We start from the raw sequence: 23,648 nt of genomic DNA, 5'->3' as shown, positions 1-23,648 counted from the left end.
TATGACCAGAAAGCTATCGGATATAATGTCTTCAGCTGGCCTTTGGCATGAATCCCTACAACAGTTATCTGGACCTCTCTCCCAATGTTGACATCAGCATGTATCCCTACATCAGTTATCTGGACCCTCTCCCAATGTTGACATCAGCATGTATCCATACATCAGTCATCTGTACCCTCTCCCAATGTTGACATTAGAATATATCCCTACATCAGTTATCTGGACCTCTCTCCCAATGTTGACATCAGCATGTATCCCTACAGCAGTTATCTGGACCCACTCCCAATGTTGACATCAGCATGTATCCCTACATCAGTTATCTGGACCCTCTCCCAATGTTGACATCAGCATGTATCCCTACAGCAGTTATCTGGAACTCTCTCCCAATGTTGACATCAGCATGTATCCCTACATCAGTTATCTGGACCCTCTCCCAATGTTGACATTAGAATATATCCCTACAACAGTTATCTGGACCCCTCTCCCAATGTTGACATCAGCATGTATCCCTACATCAGTTATCTGGACCCTCTCCCAATGTTGACATTAGCATGTATCCCTACAGCAGTTATCTGGACCTTCTCCCAATGTTGACATCAGCATGTATCCCTACATCAGTTATCTGGACCCTCTCCCAATGTTGACATTAGAATATATCCCAACAACAGTTATCTGGAACCTCTCCCCCTCTAATTATCTACCAACCTTCAGCCTCCACGGAGTGTTAATATTAGCATGAATATCTTATGTACCCCATTACCCGGGTTGGACTGTACTTTAAATGGTTTTATAACGTCTCGGTCACATTGTCACTTATTGTATCAGAAATAATCCTTCTATGAAGACTTTGGCCCTACATGGAACAAAATTAAAAAGAGTGAAATTAGGTTTATACAGGTAATATGTAATGCTGTTAGTAATACAAGAAATGTTTATACAGGTAGTACTAAGTTATAATGGTAATCATCCCCGTGTTTATACAGGTAATCCTCCATATTGTTTATACGGGTAAACATCCATAGTGTTTATACAGGTAATCCTCCATAGTGTTTATACAGGTAATTATCTAGTGTTTATACAGGTAATTATCTAGTGTTTATACAGGTAATCCCCCATAGTGTTTATATAGGTAATCCTCCATAGTGTTTATACAGGTAATCCGCCATAGTGTTTATACAGGTATTCCTCCATTGTGTTAATACAGGTAATTACCCATAGTGTTATACAGGTAATTCTCTAGTGTTTATACAGGTAATCTCCCGTTTATACAGGTAATCTCCCATATTGTTTTTATAGGTAATCCTCCATAGTATTTATACAGGTAATCCTCCATAGTGTTTATACAGGTAATTATCTAGTGTTTATACAGGTAATCCTCCATAGTGTTTATACAGGTAATCCTCCATAGTGTTTATACAGGTAATTCTCCATAGTGTTTGTACAGGTAATCATCCATAGTGTTTATACAGGTAATTCTCCAAAGTGTTTATACAGGTAATCATCCATCGTGTTTATACAGGTAATCCTCCATAGTGTTTATACAGGTAATCCTCCATAGTGTTAATACAGGTAATTACCTAGTGTTTATACAGGTAATCATCCATAGTGTTTATACAGGTAATCCTCCATAGTGTTTATATAGGTAATCCTCCATAGTGTTTATACAGGTAATCGCCCATAGTGTTTATACAGGTAATTCTCTAGTATTTATACCAGTAATCCTCGATAGTGTTTATACAGGTAATTCTCCATAGTGTTTATACAGGTAATCTCCCATAGTGTTTATACAGGTAATTCCCCATAGTGTTTATACAGGTAATCTCCCATAGTTTTTATACAGGTAATTCTCTGTAGTGTTTCTTCGGGTAGTACAAATGTTTTACATGTAATCCTACAGTGTTTATATTGGTAGTACACATTTATACAGGTTTTTGTAACATTTATCTATGTTAGCAAAGATCTACAAGTCAATACCGTATATCAATTCAGTAATCACATTAAATCCTTGTTTCTTGAAACAAAAACAAGAATCAGTGGTAAATTCAATATATTTTATCAGTGTATCGGTTTATTGCAGAAGTCAAAGCTTCAGTCGAGGCTAACTGAGTAAGTGCTATTCCACTACCATGCATGACCAGATAACATGCAGCCTTATCAGCTAACACTAGACAGCTAGGTAGCAGAATTTATAGTCAGCCTGTCAGCACTGACAACCATTCACAGCCTCTGTAGCTATAAAATATGTCATCACCCTTATTGACAGACTCTAACAGTGTACCAGCTAGCATTTTCTAACCAGCTAAACCTCATACAGGAACTCTTGTAACTTGCTGACCTCCCATAACTCCATACATGAAAATCTGTGGCCTCCTTCACCATCATACTTAAATTCCTGTGATCTCCTATAACCCTTACACTTGAACTACTCCTGGCCTCCAGTGACCTTCGACCTCCAGATCCGAATTTAAATCCATGTCTCAATTTGTGGTACAAAAAGCTTCAGTGGTTGTGGATGTTTCTCTAATGTGAATGAGGCTGTTTGTGGGGAATGTATGGAATTCTGATACACATAACATACTCCCCAGCATTATAAACAGATGACAAGACAAAGATCTGATCCAGCCAGATCAGGCATGAGGAGATCAATACAATGATTTGTCAGATGAAATTGATGATTAAAAGGCTGTGAGTAACCAATTCAATAGTCTCTGTATCCCTGGAGATATGCCCAGTCTTTATTTGTAATCCGAGACAATGTTTACACCGACTCTGACAATATCTTAATAATAACAGCTTGTAAACAGTGTATTTAGCCTGGAGATTGTCTCTACCAGGGGGGGGGGGGGGGGGGGGGGGGGATTCATTCGGCAAAATTAAAGGGGGCATGGGCTTTTTTGCAGATAAATGCAGTTTACTACTGCACAGTAATAATGTATGTACCCATATTTTTCTTTAAAGTAGCCCCCTCCCTAGTGTAAAGGGTTTAGTATTAAAGTTTAATTGGAAGAGCTTATTCGTGAAACATTGTTACCTTACTCTTTTAAAATTCATTCGGCAAAATTAATTAAAGGGGGCATGGGCTTTTTTGCAGATAAATGCAGTATACAGGCTCCATTATGATTAACTAGTTAGCCGACTCCACCTACAATTGTTAGTGAGTCAACTATACTGGTTGTATGTAATAAAATATAGCCTCTGTCATGATTGTTGATGCATGATGCATGGAATTGGGCTGGAAAGCATAATCAATAAAGATGAGATATTTCACTGAGTCATTTGAATTTTGAAGTTTGTTCTATGAAACATTTTCATTTTGTTTTGTTATGATATATTCTTTCAGTATCATTTGTTACCAGTATTTTTTGTTTTGTTTTGTATAGCTCACCAGGACTGCTGGTCCTGTTAAAACAAAAACAAGAGGCCAAACGGGCATGTATCACTCACCTGCTTCTGATTGGACAGTCAAGTTGCATGTTCTAGATCATTTAAATGCAGATAAAAAACTGATTACCGTATTTGACCTAATAAGGGCGCAGGGCGCGGGTAATTAACAGTGGGGGCACCCTTATTAAGATAAGTTATTCTGAAGTTTTATGAAACAGACTATACCTTATAGCAGAATATCCAAGGTTGTGGAAACGGTAAAATATTCAGTCATAAAAATATTCCAGATGAAGATATCTAATCATTATCATATATTAAGCTTTAACACCACTTGAATACTCCTGTAAACTTGTAAACCATGCCAGCTGATCTTTAGACCAGAGAACGTGTGTTCCACCATTTATGTTCAAATGGAACTCTTTTGTGTTCTATTTATAGAAACAGGTGATTTCCCAGATCATATCAAACATCGTTTTCTTTGACCTAATAATTGATTTACAATGTCTTTTACTAGCTTTATGTTCTGAACAAAAGTTATTTATCAACAAGAATGAAGTCTTTACTTTACCTTCAAATAAAGATGGTAAGTTATTATTTGTATATGTGTTTAGTTTTGGGTGCTCTTTGCACTGACATGTCATCTGAAGCCTGTAGGAATACACAAAATGTGGCGAAAACATGTGTTCCAGTTACTTAATTTGCTGAAGAAAATTGAACACATAAAGTAGCAAAATATTTCACATGAATTATTACTTTTGAACACCATTTTGACACTCAGTCAAAGATTTATTTCCTTGAAAAAAGGTAGGGGCGCCCTTATTAGGTCAAATACGGTACAATGTACTACTAGGTACTGCTTATAAAATAATTCACAATCAAGTACTGATTGTAATGGGAAACCATTACAGATGTCCCCCAAACGCTCCCGCAGTCGCACAATTATGTTCGGCATCCCTCATTATTCCTATATACCAAATTTCATTGAAATCGAACAACACCTAAATTTAGACCAATCAGAGGTCAGGAAATGGCGGCCATTTTATTAGAAAGTGAAAGTGAGGTTACAAGAGTGACCAGTGTCCCATGATGTACCTACGTACCAAATTTCATCAAAATCAGACAATATGTAAATTTAGACCAATCAGAGGCCAGGAAATGGTGGCCATTTTGTTAAAATGCGGAAGTGAGGCTAAGAGAGTGATTGGTGTCCCATGATGTACCTACATACCAACTTTCATTAAAATCGGACAATATCTAAATTTGAACCAATCAGTGGCCAGGAAATGGTGGCCATTTTGTTAAAATGTGGAAGTGAGGTAACGGGAGTGACTGGTGTCCCATGATGTACCTACATATCAAATTTCATTAAAATCGGACAATATCTAAATTTGAACCAATCAGAAGCCTCAATTTCGTTTCCATGGCAACAGACGGTTTCGTAAGTGGTACCTTTGTGTTTGCCTTCCCTCAATACCCCTATGTACCAATTTTCAGCTTAATCCGACAGCATCTAAATTTCGACCAATCACAGGCCACCATTTCATTACCAAGGCAACAAATCTTTTCGGAAATGTTACCACGTTATTTGGCATCCCTAAAAACCCATATACACCAATTTTCACTGAAATCGGAGACCGAAATCTAAAAACAGGAAGTGGGCTCTGGCGGCCATCTTGGATGTCCGATCGCGAAAAAAATACCTGGTTGCACACAGAAGAAAGTGGAAGAAATAAGAATAATAAGAATAAGAATAAGAATAATAAGAAACGGAGCAAAAACAATATGTAACCCCACTTCGTTTGGGGGACATAATTATTCTTGCATAGTTATGGGGCCTTTAATTGATTTCCAGCACTGCCCTATCACATACATACTTACAGTTGAGTTAACTAGAACACAACCGAGTAACATTCTTGTTTAAGGATATAGCACAACGCCAGGGTCTTAAACTAATGATCCTTCAGTCATGTGTCCAATGTCCTACCAGTACTAGACCACCGTGCCTCAAAATTAATTTAATTTCATCTGCTTTAATTTACTTACGTGATTACTTGGGATACATAATTGCGGTTTCGGTTCCTGCGGGTCGTAGCATTGTCATCTAATAGAACCTCTAACTGGTGACTGTAAAAAAAACAAGTGAAGTTCTTTGAATTAAAGTCAAAACAGCATTAAATATATACTTTCCAAAGTCATTCCTTGCAGATACCATGAATTTGTAGAGTAGCTTCCAGTGCAAGTGTAAAAATCACATAAAATCTAATGGTTTAAAGTCAGGGCGAAAAATTGAAGTTAGAAAAGTAACTGGGCTACTGTCAATTATGTTATATAATGTTACTTATCATTGTCCATTCTTTGCAGCAATCTCTAAAAGTAAGTTTAGTAAGTTGGTAATAATTATACTTAATGATTGATTGTCAATTTTGTTGCTTGCATGGACTGATGAAGGGAAGTGAACCTCGTGCAAATGAAGTGAACTGCGAAGCAGTTTATGTACCATTTGCACGAGGTTCACTTCCCTTCACCAGTCCATGCAAGCAACAAAATTGACAATCAATCCTTATATTTACGTTAACCAAATTAAAAACTTTGCCATCAGATTGCAAAATTCGGTCGCAACAGTGTGACGTAAGTGCGTCACTTTGTAACATTGTTATACTTATCGTACATGTGTGCACAGTAGTGGAACAGCAGACAGTCAACTGTTCTCGTCGCCAAGGCAACACAAAATATAGTGCCATACATGTTTTGATTATTACGATGTTGATACACATAGATACGATATTTTCAAGGTAAAATATTCATTTATAACAAATATTTATGATATTGTATAATACAAACTTAGCAATACCCATATAGATATGAATTTTAAGTGCAGTGTTGACAGTATAGTATGTGTGTGATTTGGTCACTCAAGACACATGGACTCGGTTAAAAAAATGATGTGACGAAGTCTAGCCGGGATATTCAGAGCTCGAGAAAAAGTGTAACAATGTTGATTTTAGTCGCAGGTTAGCTGGTGATGTACATGGTGTTCTTGAAATATTGGATTTCATTGTCGCACTGGCGTTTTGGGATGTAAATTCAGATAATAGTAAGTAAAGAAACATTGATTTGAAAATTGGCGGTATTCGACGGCCGGAAACTTGTGTCCTCCATATGTTTAGATTGAGTCAAATTACGACAATAATGTGTCCCTGTTCTCGATATAGCATACTTCTGCTACAGTCTGTTTTGTGTTGTTAAATAGTGTTTAAATTAAGGTTTATTTTCTGTGACCACTGAAACGGTATTAAGCATGGCATTCGAGATACAGCTAACGCTAGACCTACTGCGATACGTAGGTCATGAGCTTGGTGCTATCGAGAGTGTCCGTGTTCTGTCACATCCTGTTTTCTAAACTGTCTGCATTATACTGGCATTTTTATTAGCACATAAAGCGGCTATTCCACTTGTGTTCATATACGTTTATAACAATGTTACACAATTCACAACATGAAAGTGCATTCAAGTCTGGCGGTACAGAACTCGATCGCCATTGTAAACTCAGTGAATGTATTCACACGCCGGCAAGAAAGTGATTCGTCTCTCAGAACAGAAGCACACGACCCAAAATCTTCAACGGGAAATGAAGTGATCTGAGTTTACTATGTTCATTGAGGCGGAGCGAAGTGAAAATGTAAATATAACAAGAGATCCCAGAGGGATCTTGGCGCCCACCATTGAATGATCTTTATAGGTTCCATGTCAGATTGATCTTTTCTCTACTTTTCCCTTCTTCTAAGTCTTACTAATCTGTGTAAATTCAGAAACAGCCCTCTAGTACTTTTCAAACAAGGGCAACCTATATATAAAATTTAAGATTTAGCAATAATGGCTGTCTGTCGGCCATGTTGTTTTCCGATTGGTCCTAAAATGCAATACCAGGGACCAAGGGGAACCTACATATGAAATTTGAGAAAAATCCCTTCAGTACCTTCTGTACAATAGCGATAACAAACTTCAATTTTCAAAATACAAGATGGCTGCCTGTCAGCCAGGTTGTTTTCTGACTGGTCTCAAAATCCAATATGCATAACTAGACACAGAGGGCAACCTATAAATGAAATTCAGAAAGATCCTTTCAGCAATTTCTGATAAATAGCGATAACAATCTTCAATTGTCAAAATCCAAGATGGCTGCCTGTCGGCCATGTTGTTTTTCGATTGGTCTCAAAATGCAATATGCATAACTACGCACTGAGGGAAACCTACATATGAAATTTGAGAAAGATCCCTTCAGTACTTTCTGAGAAATAGCGATAACAAACTTCAATTGTCAAAATCCAAGATGACTGCATGTCGGCCATGTTGTTTTCCGAATAGTCTCAAAATGCAATATGCAAAACTAGGCACCGAGGGAAACCTACAATTGAAATTTCAGAAAGATCCCTTCATAAGTTTCTGAGAAATAGCGATAACAAACTTCAATTGTCAAAATCCAAGATGGCTGCCTGTCGGCCATGTTGTTTTTCGATTGGTCTCAAAATGCAATATGCATAACTACGCACTGAGGGAAACCTACATATGAAATTTGAGAAAGATCCCTTCAGTACTTTCTGAGAAATAGCGATAACAAACTTCAATTGTCAAAATCCAAGATGACTGCCTGTCGGCCATGTTGTTTTCCAATTGGTCTCAAAATGCAATATGCATAACTAGGCACCAAGAGGAACCTTTATATGAAATTTGAGAAAGATCCCTTCAGTGCTTTCTCAGAAATAGCGATAACAAACTTCAATTGTCAAAATCCAAGATGGCTGCCTGTCGGCCATGTTGTTTTTCGATTGGTCTCAAAATGCAATATGCATAACTACGCACTGAGGGAAACCTACATATGAAATTTGAGAAAGATCCCTTCAGTACTTTCTGAGAAATAGCGATAACAAACTTCAATTGTCAAAATCCAAGATGACTGCCTGTCGGCCATGTTGTTTTCCAATTGGTCTCAAAATGCAATATGCATAACTAGGCACCAAGAGGAACCTTTATATGAAATTTGAGAAAGATCCCTTCAGTGCTTTCTCAGAAATAGCGATAACAAACTTCAATTGTCAAAATCCAAGATGGCTGCCTGTCGGCCATGTTGTTTTCCGATTAGTCTCAAAATACAATATGCATAACTAGGCACTGAGGCAGACCTACATATGAAATTTCAGAAAGATCCCCTTATTAGTTTCTGAGAAATAGCGATAACAAACTTTGATTGTCAAAATCCAAGATGGCTGCCTGTCGGCCATGTTGTTTTCCAATTGGTCTCAAAATGCAATATGCATAACTAGGCACCAAGAGGAACCTTTATATGAAATTTGAGAAAGATCCCTTCAGTGCTTTCTCAGAAATAGCGATAACAAACTTCAATTGTCAAAATCCAAGATGGCTGCCTGTCGGCCATGTTGTTTTCCGATTAGTCTCAAAATACAATATGCATAACTAGGCACTGAGGCGGACCTACATATGAAATTTCAGAAAGATCCCCTTATTAGTTTCTGAGAAATAGCGATAACAAACTTCAATTGTCAATATCCAAGATGGCTGCCTGTCGGCCATGTTGTTTTCAGATTGGTCTCAAAATGCAATATGCATAACTAGGTACCAAGGGGAACCTACATATGAAATTTCAGAAAGATCCCCTCATTAGTTTCTGAGAAATAGCGATAACAAACTTCAATTGTCAAAATCCAAGATGGCTGCCTGTCGGCCATGTTGTTTTCAGATTGGTCTCAAAATGCAATATGCATAACTAGGCACCAAGGGGAACCTAAATATGAAATTTGAGAAAGATCCCTTCAGTACTTTCTGAGAAATAGCGATAACAAGAATTGTTTACGGACGGAGGGACGGAGGGACGGAGGGACGGACGGACGGACGGACGGACCACGGACCACGGACGCAGGGCGATTTGAATAGCCCACCATCTGATGATGGTGGGCTAAAAACTTTAAAATTGTATACAAACTGAAAACAAATCCATGTTTTGTACAAATTGTAATTGGAAACCATTACAGAAGTCCCCTAAAAGTCCCTGCAGGAGTACCATCGTGTTTATCACCCCTCAAATTAACCCCATATACTAATTTTCATTGAAATTTCTCTTGGTTATAGAGAAGAAGTTCGTTGAAGGTTATAGCCTATTTGACCCATGTGAACTTGAATGAAGGTCAATGTCATTCATTTTAACAAACTTTGTAGCCCTTCAGTCAAGGATGATACAGGCCCAATATCAAGTCCCTGGGCCTCTTGGTTATTGAGAAGAAGTTGTTTAATTGAAAAAGTTGACACCGGGCGGATGGATGGCCGGATGGTCATATGGACAAGATCGCACTCACTAAGATATACTTGTGGGGTGCATTAACGATTCATTCTGTGCAAAAATCTTTGTCGCCTATAGGCGATGAAATTTAATGTAATTTTGTGCCCCCCTCCTATAGGCGATGAAATTCAATGTAATTTTGTGCCCCCCACCTATAGGCAATGAAATTCAATGTAATTTTGTGTTTTTTTCCATAATTCATCATTAAACCTCATTGCGCATGTGCATTTTTTAGCGACGGAATGAACGAAAATTAAATGTGATGTCCGTATCTAATTTAAACTTGTGCGTTGCACCCCACAACTTCACACACAAAAGGCTACACCCCACAAGTCGATCTTGTCCATATGAATAAGCAAATCTTTGTATTATCAGAGTTTGTATTAAGTGGGTTGGACGGTACTAATAAAATTGTATAATTGTAAAAACTCTATAGATCATTATGGCATACCGAATGGAGTTTTTGGTAATATCACTCTGAAGAGAGGCTTGCATGCGTCAGGTTCCTGCAGGTATGAAGCATGTTAACCGGCCCGTTTCAGTTAAGATAGCGACAGCATGAATTACATTATAGGTTTATTTTCGATTAAAAACATACAATACATGAAGTGAATAATATGGCTTGCCATATAGTTCCTTAATGATCATGTAGTATCCAAGAAGTTTTAACGAGTAGAACTGTCCTCATAAGCTCAATTGATCGTGCGATGGTATCGGGACAAAACTTGATTGAATTAATTTCAAATCCATTCATAACTATATGACTAGTAGCGATTTAAAAAAAAAACAACTCCATTTCCCCCATTGGGCACCGCTTCTCTGGCCCCTTGGGGTTTAGAGTCAACATTTGTGTAAAATCTATTCATCTTACCACAAGGATGTTAGGATGTTTCTGACAGAATTGGGTTAAAATCCATGCATAACTTTAAGCCTAGTAGCAATTTTAAGACATTACCTGTATTTCCCATATTGGACTCTGCCCCTTTGGCCCCTTGGGGGTCAAAGTCACCACTTATGCAAAATCTATTCCCCTTACCCCAAGGATGTCTCTGACCAAATTGGGTTCAAATCCATTCATAACTTTAAGCCTAGTAGCGATTTAAAGGAATAGCCTCTATTTCCCCTATTGAGCCCTGCCCCTTTGGCCCCTTTGGGGTCAGAGTTACCATTAATGCAAAATCTGTTTCCCTTACCCACAGGATGTTTCTGATTAGATTTGGCTCAAATCCATTCAGTACTTTGTGAGGAGTAGTTATTTAAATGATTTGTCTCTATTTCCCCTATTGGGCCCCCGACCCTCCGGCCTCTTTGGGTTCAGATTCAAAGTTTGTGCAAAATCTATTCCCCTTACCCCAAGGATGCTTCTGACTGAATTGGGCTCAAATTCATTGATAACTTTATGACTAGTAGCGATTTAAGGAATCACCGCTTTTTCCCCTATTTAAAAAAGACCCCACCCCTCTGGCCCCTTAGGGGTCAGATTCACTATTTATGCAAAATTAATTCATTTTTCCCAAAGGATGTTTCTAATTAAATTATGTTCAAGTCCATTTATAATTTTATGACAAGTAGCTAGCCATTTAAAAGAATAGCCTCTATTTCCCCTATTGGGACCTGCTTGGGCCTCTGGCCTCTTAGGTCCGGAGTCACCATTTATGTAAAACCTATGATTCCCCTTTCCCCAAGGATCTTTTTAACCAAATAGTTTAAAATTCATTTAGCATTTTAGGACTAGTAGCGATTTAAAGGAATAACCTCCATTTCACCTATTGGACCCTGACCCTTTGGGGTCAGAGTCACCATTTATGCAAATATGTTCCCCTTACCCACAGAATGTTTCTGACCAAATTGGGTTCAAATCCGTTCAGTACTTTGTGAGGAGTAGTTATTTAAATGATTTGTCTCTATTTCCCCTATTGGGCCCCGACCCTCTGGCCCCTTTGGGTTCAGATTCAAAGTTTGTGCAAAATCTATTCCCCTTACCCCAAGGATGCTTCTGACTGAATTTGGTTCAAATCCATTCATAATTTTATGACAAGAAGCGATTTATAGAAATAACCTATTTCCCATGTTGGGCCCTGCCCCTCTGGCCCCTTTGGGTTCAGAGTCAACATTTGTACAAAATTTATTCCCCCTTACCCCAAACATGTTTCTGACTGAATTGTGTTGAAATCAATTGATAACTTTATGACTAAGTTGTGATTTAAAGAAATTACCTCTATTTCCTCTATAGGACCCCACCCCTCAGGCCCCTTGGGGGTCAGAGTCACTATTTATGCAAAATCTATTCCCCTTACTCAAAGTATCTTTCTGACCATTTGGGTTTGAATGTAGCGATTTAAAGAAACTACCTCTATTTTCCCTATTGGGCCTTGCCCTTCTGGACCCTTTGGGGTCAGAATCACCATTTACGCAAGATCTGTTCCCCTTCCCCCAAGGATGTTTCTGACTAAATTTCGTTCAAATCCATCCGTAACTTTATGACATGTAGCGATTTAAAAGAATTACCTCCATTTCCTCTATCAGGTCCCACCCTTCTGGTCCCTCATGGGGCAGAGTTACCATTTATGCAAAATCAGTTCTACTTATCATCCTATTTTCATCATAGAAATACAATTACAAGTACAGGAAATGTTTCATCCAGTGTACGTACGAAACTATGTACCCGGCATTGTTCCGTAACTATAAACAAAATGGCGGACACGATAGAACTGTTTGACTATCCGGGAGCAGCAAAGTCCAGAGTCTGTTAGCATACTGTTGTTTTAATATTTCTTTAATGTTCATTGTTCAGAGTGTTTGAACATAAAACTGTTCTTTAATTGAATATGTGTTTGTCTTATTAATACTGAATAGTGAATAAGTCAATGTATAATTTCCTAGCTCTAATGCCTATACAATATACACTATACAGTTGTAAACAAGAAAACAAACTTTAAAAAACGACAATGAGCTTTATTTTCATCCAACAGGCACTTTTACATTGTATACAAACACCAAATAACACTTAATAAAGGCAACTTTATATATTTTAGGCATTTTTATGGTCAATTTAGTAGAAATAGTTAATTTCCGATTATAATCGATAATCGTTCACTGGAGGCCTACCGATTATCGACTGTGATTCTGCCAACCGATTCCCATCACTAAAAATAATATTAAACTAATTACTTGGAGAATAGGAAATATTTACAAATGCATACATTGATTTTATATCACTTACTTTTCCACTAACAGTTCCCCTTCTTCATACTGGGCCAAAATCTTTTCTAGTCGTGCCTGTTCTTCCTGAAAATATCAAAGTCTGGTATTTGAAAATGGCTGGAAAATCAAAACTTATAAATAATTGGTTGAACAGGACTTACAAATAACTGATTATGTCATCAGATGATCAATATGACAATTTCTTTTACAACACTTTTATGGGATATTGCATGGTTTTGATTGTTATTTCTATTTGCCTCTTGGTTATTGAGAAGAAGTTGTTTAAAGATTATAGCCTTATTGACCTGTGTGACCTTGAAAGAAGGTCAAGGTCATTCACTTGGTAGTCTTTCACTCCAGCATGCTACAGGCTAAATATAAAGTCCCTGAGCCTCTTGGTTATTGAGAAAAAGTTGTTTGAAGATCTTAGCTTATTTGACCCCCTGACCTTGCACATAGATCAAGGTCATCCATTTGAACAAACTTGGTCACCCCTGCGTGCTACAGGCCCAATATCAAGTCTCTGGGCCTCTTAATTATTGAAAAGAAGTTGTTTCAAGATTTTAGCCTATTGGACCCATATGACCTTCAAGGTCAAAGCATTCATTTGAACAAACTTGCCAGCATCCTACATGACCAATATCAAGTCCCTGGGTCTGTTGCATATTGCGAAGAAGAGTTTAGCCTATTTGACCCCTGTGACCTTGAAATTAGGTTGAAGCCTTCCATTTGAATAAACTTTGTAAGATATTATCAAAGCATACTTCAGACCCAATATCAGTACCCTGGGCCTTCTGGTTACTGAGTAGAAGTCATTTGAATGAAAAGTTGACAAACGGACGCATGACGAAGCACAATGACTATAATAATAACTATAGGTCATTCTGACCCTTCAGGACTAAGATTTTTGAGACATAAGGACAGATATTTGCCACTGAAAAATATCTCCATTTTGATGTAGGAAATACAGTAACATGAACAATAATCAGGACAACTGACAGACCAGGAATTAAAGAATACAAAAATATTTCATTTTTAAACAAGAGGCACAAAGGGCCTGCATTGTTCATCTGGATCATTCAGTGAATATGGCAAAATACTCTCACTGAAGTTATATTTCAAATCTTTTCTTACTATTGAACTGCCTGTCCCAACAATGATCCAATAATACTGAGGTACAGGCGAACCAAATCTTAGTTGTTATTCTTCAAAAAAAATAAAGTTTTTTTTTTGCTTCATATCCCATATTGCCCTCCCCTCCATTTCTCCCAATCCAAGCCATATCCTTCCTTTATGCAACATTAGATCTTGTTAGGATCTTATTTGCCCAGTAATGCTCCTGACCAAATTTCATCAACATTTTGACCTTGACCTCTGATTTGATCACCTTGACCTTTGGCCAGTAGACACCCCTTGTTTAATTCTGAACAACTTTACTGTATCATGTCATAACAAAATGTTTATCAGTAATAAGATGCAAAATTTGATCTTGTCCTTTGAACCCGATGACCTTGGCCTTTGACCTTGCCTTTGAGGGGAGAGTGCATTTTTGTGAACTTAATATCTTGACCAAGTTTCATATGAATCATTCAATAAATACCAAAGTTATAGCCAGTAGTAAAATTTGTGGACCGACGGACAAACAGATGGATAGAGGGAGGGAGGGACAGACAGACGGACGGAAGGACGGACAGACAGAGACATGTCTTTGACCTTGACCTCTGATGTTCACCTTTCCTCTTATAACCTTTGGTCAGAAGACTCCTTTTTTAATTTTGAACAAATTTGTCTCATAGCAAAATATTTATCAGTAAAAAGATTCAAAATTTGACCTTGACCTTTGACGACCCTGATGTCTTTGGCCTTTGACCTTGACTCTTTAAGGAAGAGTGCATTTTTGTGAACTAAACATCTTGACTAAGTTTGATGTGAATCAGTCCATAAATAGCAAAGTTATAGCCAGTAGTAATATAAAGTGATTACTTTATACCCGATATGGGGCCCTAATAACACTGTCATCAACAAGACGAGGACCCATGATTTTACATATGTAGCAGTGCTGTATTTTTCTCATGACCCCCCTACGCTAACAGGAAATTAAGGCTGCACTTACTAGTAAGTGGGGAAAAAAAAAAAAAATATTTTGTGTATGTCTGTCATATTTTGATAACAATTCGTGAAAGTTACTATGAAGTGGAAAACAAACAAGATATCCCGGAGAGATCTTGGTGACCAACCATTGAGTGATCTTTATTGATATTACGCCCCACTCATCAGCCCCTGGGGGTCAGTCAGGGCCAACATACATGTGCATACTATCAAACTGTCATCCCATTGCTGATAATATTAACCAAGTTAGAATGAATTCCAATACAAATCCAACAAATAATAGTCAAAAATGTGACTTCCCTATATAAACTGTAGTAAAGTTAACTCCCTCGCCAGGGGGAAACATGAGACCCCAGGGTCATGAAATTCACAATTGTAGTAAAGCACCTTAAGACCCTTTCATCTATGAAGAGTGTTTGATTCCACCTTATCTGAGAGAAGAGAAGAAGATTTTTAAAATTTTAGTCAATTTGACCCTTTTTGGCCCCACCCCTCAGGCCCCTAGGGGGTGGGGACCATTATAATTCACAATTTTAAGTGACCTTTAGCCACAGAAGCTCCACGCCAAATTTCATTGAATTTGGTTTGGTGGTATTGGAGGAGAAGTTGAAAAGTAAATTGTTTACGGACGCACAACGCACAACGACAGACAAAAGGTGATTAGAATAGGTAACTTGACTTCGTGTCAGGTGACCTAATAAGTTAATTATTTCTTGAAAAACATTCAGGAAATGAGCTATGGTGATGTAATATATTAAATACAAAAGTAATTGCTTTTGGACCTATTTCTTTTATTTTTTGATAAAAATTATCTTAATGAGAGCTGTCTTCCTTAAAAAATGTGGAACTGTATAAATTGTCTAATGTGAGCATTTTCACATTGTTTTTTCCAGTTTCACTCCAAAAATGTTAAAAATCCAAATCCAAATTTCCAAAAGAATCTTTTAGTTATCTCCGGCAGAGGATAGTTTAACTCCAGAGGGACTCTATTGCCAAATATATCTGAGCACTCTAAGTCTAGTACAATTATAAAGTGATGTATTAATACCGTTCAACACTTTCACCAGAAATCATTGGGGTTTTTTTCCAAAAAAATATTGTAGTTTGACCTCCGAGGAGATAGTTTAACTCCCACAGGGACCATATTACCATATATTACTTTTCCTTTCAACATTTACACCAAAAACTTAACATTTGAAAAACCAACACTGACACCGAAGCTGAAACCGATGCCGGGGCGACAACATAAGCTCTTCCTCTTCTACAAATTAAGAGACGAGCTAAAACATTTTGTTTTTCTGATTAAAAACCTAAGTTGAATTGGTTTAAACCTACTAATCACGTTTGAGAAACATCCTTTCAGGGTTTTTTTCAAGAAATAGTGTAACAAACTTCAATTCTCAAAATCGTAGATAGCAGACTGATGGCCATTTTCTTTTCTAGATGAAAAATATCCCTTAAATTGGCACAACTAGGTACCAAAGAGAACATGTATACATGAAGTTTGAGGAAAACCCTCAAGTAGTTTTCAAGAAATAGTGATTATAATCTTCAATTAACAAAATCTAGGATGGCTGTCTGTAAGCCATTTTATTTCTCTGATCAAAAATATAAATCAAATTGGCACAACTAGGGACCAAGGTGAACACACTGCACACATGAAGTTTGAAAAATATCCCTAGTACTTTTCAAGAAATAATGATAGCAAACTTCAATTCTTAAAATTGAAGATGGCAGCCTGTCAACCTTTTTTATTCTCTGACCAAAAATCTTAATTGAATGGACATAACTCAGAACAAAGGGAACCTACTTATCATGTTTGAGAAATGTCCCTCTAGTAGTTTTCAAGAACAAAGCTGATAACAAACTTCAATTGTCAAAATCCAAGAAAGCATTTTGTTTTTCTGACCAAAAATATTAATTGAATTGGTACAACTTGGGACCAATTGGAACCTACGCATGAAGTTTGAGGAAAGTAATAATAAACTTTCAATTCTCAAAATCCAATATGGCTGCCTGTCAACCTTTTTGCTTTTCTGACGCAAAATCTTAATTGAATAGGAACCAAGGGGAACCTTCACACGAAGTTTGAGAAATAACCCTTCAGCACTTTTCAAGAAATATATAGTGATAACAAGCTTCAATTCTCAAAATCCGAGAGAACAGTTTGTAGGCCATTTTGTTGAGCTGACCAAAATGGCACAACTAGGGACCAAGGAGAACCTTATACACATGAAGCTTGAGAAATACATTGCTTCAATAATTTTCAAGAAATAGCGACGACAAGGATTGTTTATGGACGTAAATATGGATGGCAGGACGACTGACAGAAGACTGCATGACTACTGATGATGGTGGGCTAGTAAATAAATTTTCAATGAACACTAATATTTGAATTACATCTCTTTCCAAATTCCTGACAACACCTGGGGAGGCATTACTATTTCATGTACAACAATTGTTGAATTTCAAACTTTACCTTGGTGTATTTGTCGTAAAGGAAATCTGTATAGCGCTTCCTGCCTACATAACCACGATAGTTTCTCTGTATACATAATGCAGCCTGCTCATGCTTGTCCAGTGCTGACACCTGGTGGAAAAAATGTACATTTTGAAAGGATTTAAACACATTCCATTGATTCTATAAGACACAAGTTGTAAGTATACTATGCTATGGTTTTGGTGCGAAAAGTGGGACATTTTCTCTCAATAAAGTTTGTGAGGAATATCATCGATGTTTCTCTCTGAAAATTTTGTTAGGAACACTGAACTTTTTCTTTGGGGCCGAGAATACACAGAATGTCGCAGGGGAAAATTTTGCCACTTGATGACTTATTCAATGAATTTGTTGGACTCAGAAGATTGTTTTTTTTTTAAACTGTAAAAAATATATACGGAGATTATATTATTACAACTGGCTGTATGATTCATATCTACATGTATTCTAAACTCGTGCCTGTACCCTGACGTGGTTAATTCATACCACAGACTTGTACATCTAATTACATATAATGGCTATCGATAGAATTAACATCCTATTTATATAAGTAGTCACATGTACAATTAATAGAATACAAATTTTAGCTTGTTGGTAATATCACTCTGTTTCAGGTAAGATAGAGACATAATGAGTCAAATTTTTATTCGATTAAAAACGTACAATAAATGCAGTAAATAAGAAGGCGTTTAATTGCCATATATAGCTCCTTCATGATCATGTAGTGTCCAAGAAGTAACAAGTAGAACTGTCATTGTAAGTTCAATTGATCGTGCAAAGGTATCGGCTAAGACTTATCATGAAAGAATAACGTCCTTGCGTTAGAAAGTCCAAATCATAAACACACTGCTGAGATACGTCCTATCGAGGTTCGAGATTAAGTTCCCAGGAAATCTGTTTCCAATTAATTCATGAATAATTTGGCCAACTTCGCTCCATATTTTGTTCCCATAGCTAGACACAAGTGTTAAACATAAGCATTAGATATATCACAGTGTGATTGGTCCGTGAATGCTATTCAGAATACCCAATCAATCTTTACAAATAAATTGCTATATTTCAACAGTTTTGCACTAATTTGTCCTTTTATGACCTTTATTCGAACTTCAAAAAAAACAGTAACAACACAGTAATATAAAACACTTATTATACCATAAACCCCGGACACAGATCTAAAACATTACTCGCATGAGTTAATGATGAACCGGTGTCAAATTTCTAGAACATGAGCACTCTACAGTTGAATCAGACATTCAGAAAAATTCATCTCTTCAACAGTTTGTTTTGACAGTTTGTCAGTCGAAGGCAAAACAAACGACAATTTATATATTTTTCGGTGCCCGGTAGAACATGCGTGCACACATGTACAGTTAAACAAAATAATTAGATTTGATATTTATTTGTTATCAAAGCATATTTATGTACAATTGGATGCAATATTTTGATATGAATAAATTGTTTTTGATTTTCAAAGTCCACAGTTGTTACAGAAACACTAGCTATAGTGTTTGGACAGCAAACTCGGATTTGAACATTAAACCTGAAATACCGCCAAACTTGTTATATACCGCCAAAATAGCAAAGGTTTACTGTATTGTTATAGGGGAGGTAACTCAACCATCAATGTACAACCAATACAGTACTATAAGTAAATATATATACTATCAGTTAAATTAAAATCTATATTTTTCGATCACCAACACATAGTGTATATAATACTTTGTGCTAATAAATAGATATATAACATAGTAACACAAATGACGAAGGAAGACAACTTTTTGACTCGTGCCCTGACGGTAGATCGTGAGTTCGAGGCCCGGTCAGGGCAAGAGTCAAAAAGTTGTCTTCCTTCGTCATTTGTGTTACTATGTTATATATCTACTTATTACCACAATGCATCATATGCACTATGTGTTGGTGATCCGAAGATATAGATTTGAATTTCCTGTCGTAGTTGTACCAAGAGAAATATATATAATATATGTACAATTCGTATCCATGTATGTAAATACATTGCGACCAGGTATTCATATCATCTAATAGACGACTTCCACAATGATCATATCAGGGTATCGGGCTGACCATCACTGCGCCATTTTTTAAGAACGCCGATGTGGTGCAGTGGTATAAGCTGCGGGTATTTCTGGCTAGGCGATTGGGTGTCGTAGATCGTGAGTTCGAGGCCTGGTCAGGGCACGAGTCAAAAAGTTGTCTTCCTTCGTCATATGTGTTACTATGTTATCTATCAGTTAAATTAAGATATTAAAACTATGAATGTATTGTTGTTATTTTTTTTCAAAAGTCGATCTACTTTAATTTTAAGTACATTTATGTGTTTGTTGGTACGTATTGTCCATAGTTTAAAGAAAGGATTTTGTGTCAGCGATTTTTCAGGGACAGATTTCAGTCCTGTAACGACTCATAGTTTTTCTCATCCACACTTTAATCTGTTAATAGTGGGACTTGATCATCTGATCAACGAAATGTCAATCTTAAAATTAGATATTAACCTAAATACAAAATCATGGGACACCTGCAGGCCAGACCATAGAATCTTTCAATATGCAAATGAAGTTTAATTTAGAACCTAACGATGGCTTACCTGCGGAGATGCTGCCTTGGCGGCCCTCTTGTCAAATGTCTGAAATATAAATTACAGAATAAACATTTTTATTTGCATGACATTTTCTGACAAGCCTCATTTATATTGATTACGACTGCCCGACGATGTTTCACACTAAATATGGTTGTAATCAATTAAGTCATTAAGAAGGAGAAGCATTTTTATGCAAATTTTGGCTAAGTTCCCATTTCGCAGGCAGTTATGTTTCAGATCAAATCTGGTTTTTATCCATTTTGTCTTAAAGGAGGAGCAGCATCTTAAAGCAAAATTTCAGCCAAGTTCCCATGTCCCTCTGTCCCTCTGTCCCTCTGTCCCAATGGGTGGGAAATGCCTCATTTATATCAATTAGGGATTTCCCTTCCCGACGGTGTTTCATACTAAATACTGTTGCAATCAATCAAGGCATTAATGAGGAGTAGCCTTTTAAAGCCATATTTAATCTAAGTGTTCCTTTTGGGTGCACCACCCTTCTTTCCCCAGGGCTCAAACCTGTCTTATTTATATAAATTATTATTGCTGTTCCATTAAGATGTTTCAAACCATTTGGTTGTAATCAATGAAGGCATTAAGAAAGAGTATGATTTTAAAGCAAAAGTTTTGCTAAGTTTCCCCTTTTGGGGTCTCGCCCCTATGTCCCCAGGGGCCCCACAAGCCTTATTTATGTAAATTGTGATTGCCATCCCCTTATAATGTTTCAAACCGAACTTGGATGTAATCCACCCAAGGGTAGAAGTAGAGTAGGGTTTTAAAGCACTAATTCACCAAAGTTCCCCTTTTTTGGCCTTGCCCCTAGGGCCCCAGGGGTCGGACCAGCCTAATTTATATAAAATATGATCACCCTTCTCCAATGATGTTTCACACCAAATTTGGTTGTAATGCACCAAAGGGTTAAGGAGTAGGATTTTATAGCAAAAATTCACCAAAGTTCCCCTTTTGGGGCCCCGGCGCTCGGGCCCCAGGGGTCACACTGCCATCATTTATATAAAATATGACTGCCCTCCCCCAAAGATGTTGCACAACAAATTTGGTTGTAATCCACTCAAATGTTAAGATGAAGTAGGGTTTTTTCAGCAAAAAATCACCAAAGTTCCCTTTTTGGGCCCTGCCCCTTTCGCCCCAGGGCTCAACCCAGCCTCATTTATATAAAATATGATCGCCCTCCCCAATGATGTATCAAAACAAATTCCACTCCCCCAAAGATGTTTCATCCCGGTTGTAATCCATCCAAGGGTTAAGATGGAGTAGGGTTTTAAGCAAAATTCACCAAAGTTCCCCTTTTGGGGCCCCGCCCCTCAGACCTAAGGGGTCAGACCAGCCTCATTTATATAAAATATGATTGCCCTTCCTCAATGATGCTTCAAACCAAATTTGGTTGTAATCCGTCCAAGGGTTAAGGAGGAGTAGCGTTTTGCAATAAAAAGTCTTACGCATGGCGCACGGCGACGGACAGAACATGATGGCTATAGGTCATCCTGACCCTTTGGGTCAGATGACCTAAAAATGGACACTTAAAGATCATATATCAAATTGGCTATACATTGAAATATATGATACATGATAAGGATACTTCAAGGGTGTAAATTGCAGGCATGACAATACTTTCAGCAGCTCCATTTTAATAGAGAGTACCACATTAGAGATTCCCGATGATCAGTAGGTAGATTCTAGGTTTTGATTGCAATTGTAAACAAGTGCATTTTTTTATGTATGTGTAAGCATGTCATTCTGAAATTGTACATCATGGCAATTTCATAGTTATTGTTGTTGTTTTCTTAGTTGCATTTATTATGTTCCTTTTCCATCAAAAAAAAATAAGTCCACAAAATAGTACAAGTGCAATCAATGATTGCAAAGCTTGCCGGCTGCAGCAATCACACTATGCACTCACTTTTTATGTATGTATAGGCATATCATTTTGAAATTACATGTCGCATAACATCACTCCTAGACCTCTAATGGATGTATAAATGAAACAAGATGGGTGTGGACTTATATAATTACGTAAAAGCTTTCCAAAAACTAACCCCCAAAAACTTTAAAGTGGGTTTTGGTGCTAAAAAGTTAAGTCCACAAAATGATAAAATGTGAAAAAAAATCAGATTTTTTCTAAATGATTTTTCTATAACATCAATGAATGTAGTTATACACTCTTACTACAAAAACTTTAAAGTGGGATGGGGCACCGACGATTTTGTATGATAATGAAAAAGTACCGGTAAATGAAAATGAATCTTTATAATCATAAATGATTTTCCAAGTGCATTTAGCATATTCAAAACTTATCCTCATTTATGTTAAGTGTATCATTTGATAATAAATTCCTGGCATATATAAGATGAAAAAGTATGCTGTTCCCTGTAGAAAGAGTAAGTCATAATCAAACCAAAGAACTGACAACCAGGAGATGCATGTGGCTTACCGGTAATTATTTACATTCTTCAGCAGTCTCCCAATGTTAATCCAGACTGCATCTATGAGCAGATAGATGCATGCAGTCAAAATCACATGATGTGATTGCTATGCTGCTTTGCTATGCTCTACAAATGATTCGAACGCAGTGAGGATTATGATTGCGAACAACTGCACTACTATGATGTAATTTTGATGATATGCTGATCATCACGGCAAAGCTTTGTACTCTGTGTCAGACTGTTGACTGGTTGCAAATCATTCAAAGAAAGGAATTTTATTTAAAGATGCTATTTTTTAAATGAACATGCAAGGAAATGGATGAAAATAAACAAATAAACTAAACTGCAGTAGATATGAATGTATGGGTTTGTTACCATACAGGCTTGGGCTTATTGTTGAATAAAAAAGTCAATAACTTGCCTCCATGGCATGTCTGTTGCGTTCAAATCGGTCATATTTCAGCTGTTGTAGATCTGGCTGGTGAAGTTGAACATCACGCTCAGTCTGTAGCTCTAGATAATTTGCTCCTGGTTCTAGTTCTTGTGCTCCAGATTCCATGACGACTTTCACAATAACCCTCCTATCATATTTTCCAGACTGACAGACATCAACATGTAAGATCGTCTGCAAAATATGTAATATATTTTTTTAAACAAACTGAAAATATGAAAAAGGTGCATTTATGTTTCAATATTTATATCAGCCTTAGGATAGTGAACCCGTCTTTAATTAACACCAATCACACACAAATACCAAGCTTATTAGTTTAGAATGGAGATCATGCAGTCAAAAATTGTTAGTCTTCAAAATGGAATTTTTTTCAATTTATCATCCTCACTATGCTTTATGCCTCCAACTGAATCAATTGCAGCTTATTTGAGTTTGTTGTAGAATGCTGTTATGGTTTTTCTAAAATCTCTTTCTTCACTGGAGATTCTCCATCGTTCTAGCTTAACTTGACATAAATGCTATAATTAAGTTACATCATCGTCTCAAGCTATATTCAGTATAAACAGGAAGACTGGACACTATACATGTTCAGAAATTAGCCATGGAATTATGAAATA

General features: G+C 37.1%; 1 protein-coding gene across 2 annotated transcripts in view; it reads right to left on the bottom strand.

Moving 5' to 3' along the window:
• The window catches only part of LOC117342674 (myb-like protein P), a 93,299-nt gene extending 75,656 nt beyond the window's left edge, over window positions 1-17,643 (bottom strand). For both annotated transcript variants that reach the window (XM_033904879.1, XM_033904880.1), the window contains exons 1-3: window positions 17,529-17,643; window positions 12,960-13,024; window positions 5,428-5,508 (exon numbers count right to left, since the gene is read on the bottom strand). The gene's annotated coding sequence lies outside the window, so the exon portion shown is untranslated. The remainder of the gene's footprint in view (window positions 1-5,427; window positions 5,509-12,959; window positions 13,025-17,528) is intronic.
• Between the last annotated feature and the right edge of the window lie 6,005 nt (window positions 17,644-23,648).

Source organism: Pecten maximus, chromosome 14, assembly GCF_902652985.1.
Source record: "Pecten maximus chromosome 14, xPecMax1.1, whole genome shotgun sequence".
Lineage (NCBI taxonomy): Eukaryota > Metazoa > Mollusca > Bivalvia > Pectinida > Pectinidae > Pecten > Pecten maximus.
This window is presented reverse-complemented; position numbering and strand designations above follow the sequence as displayed.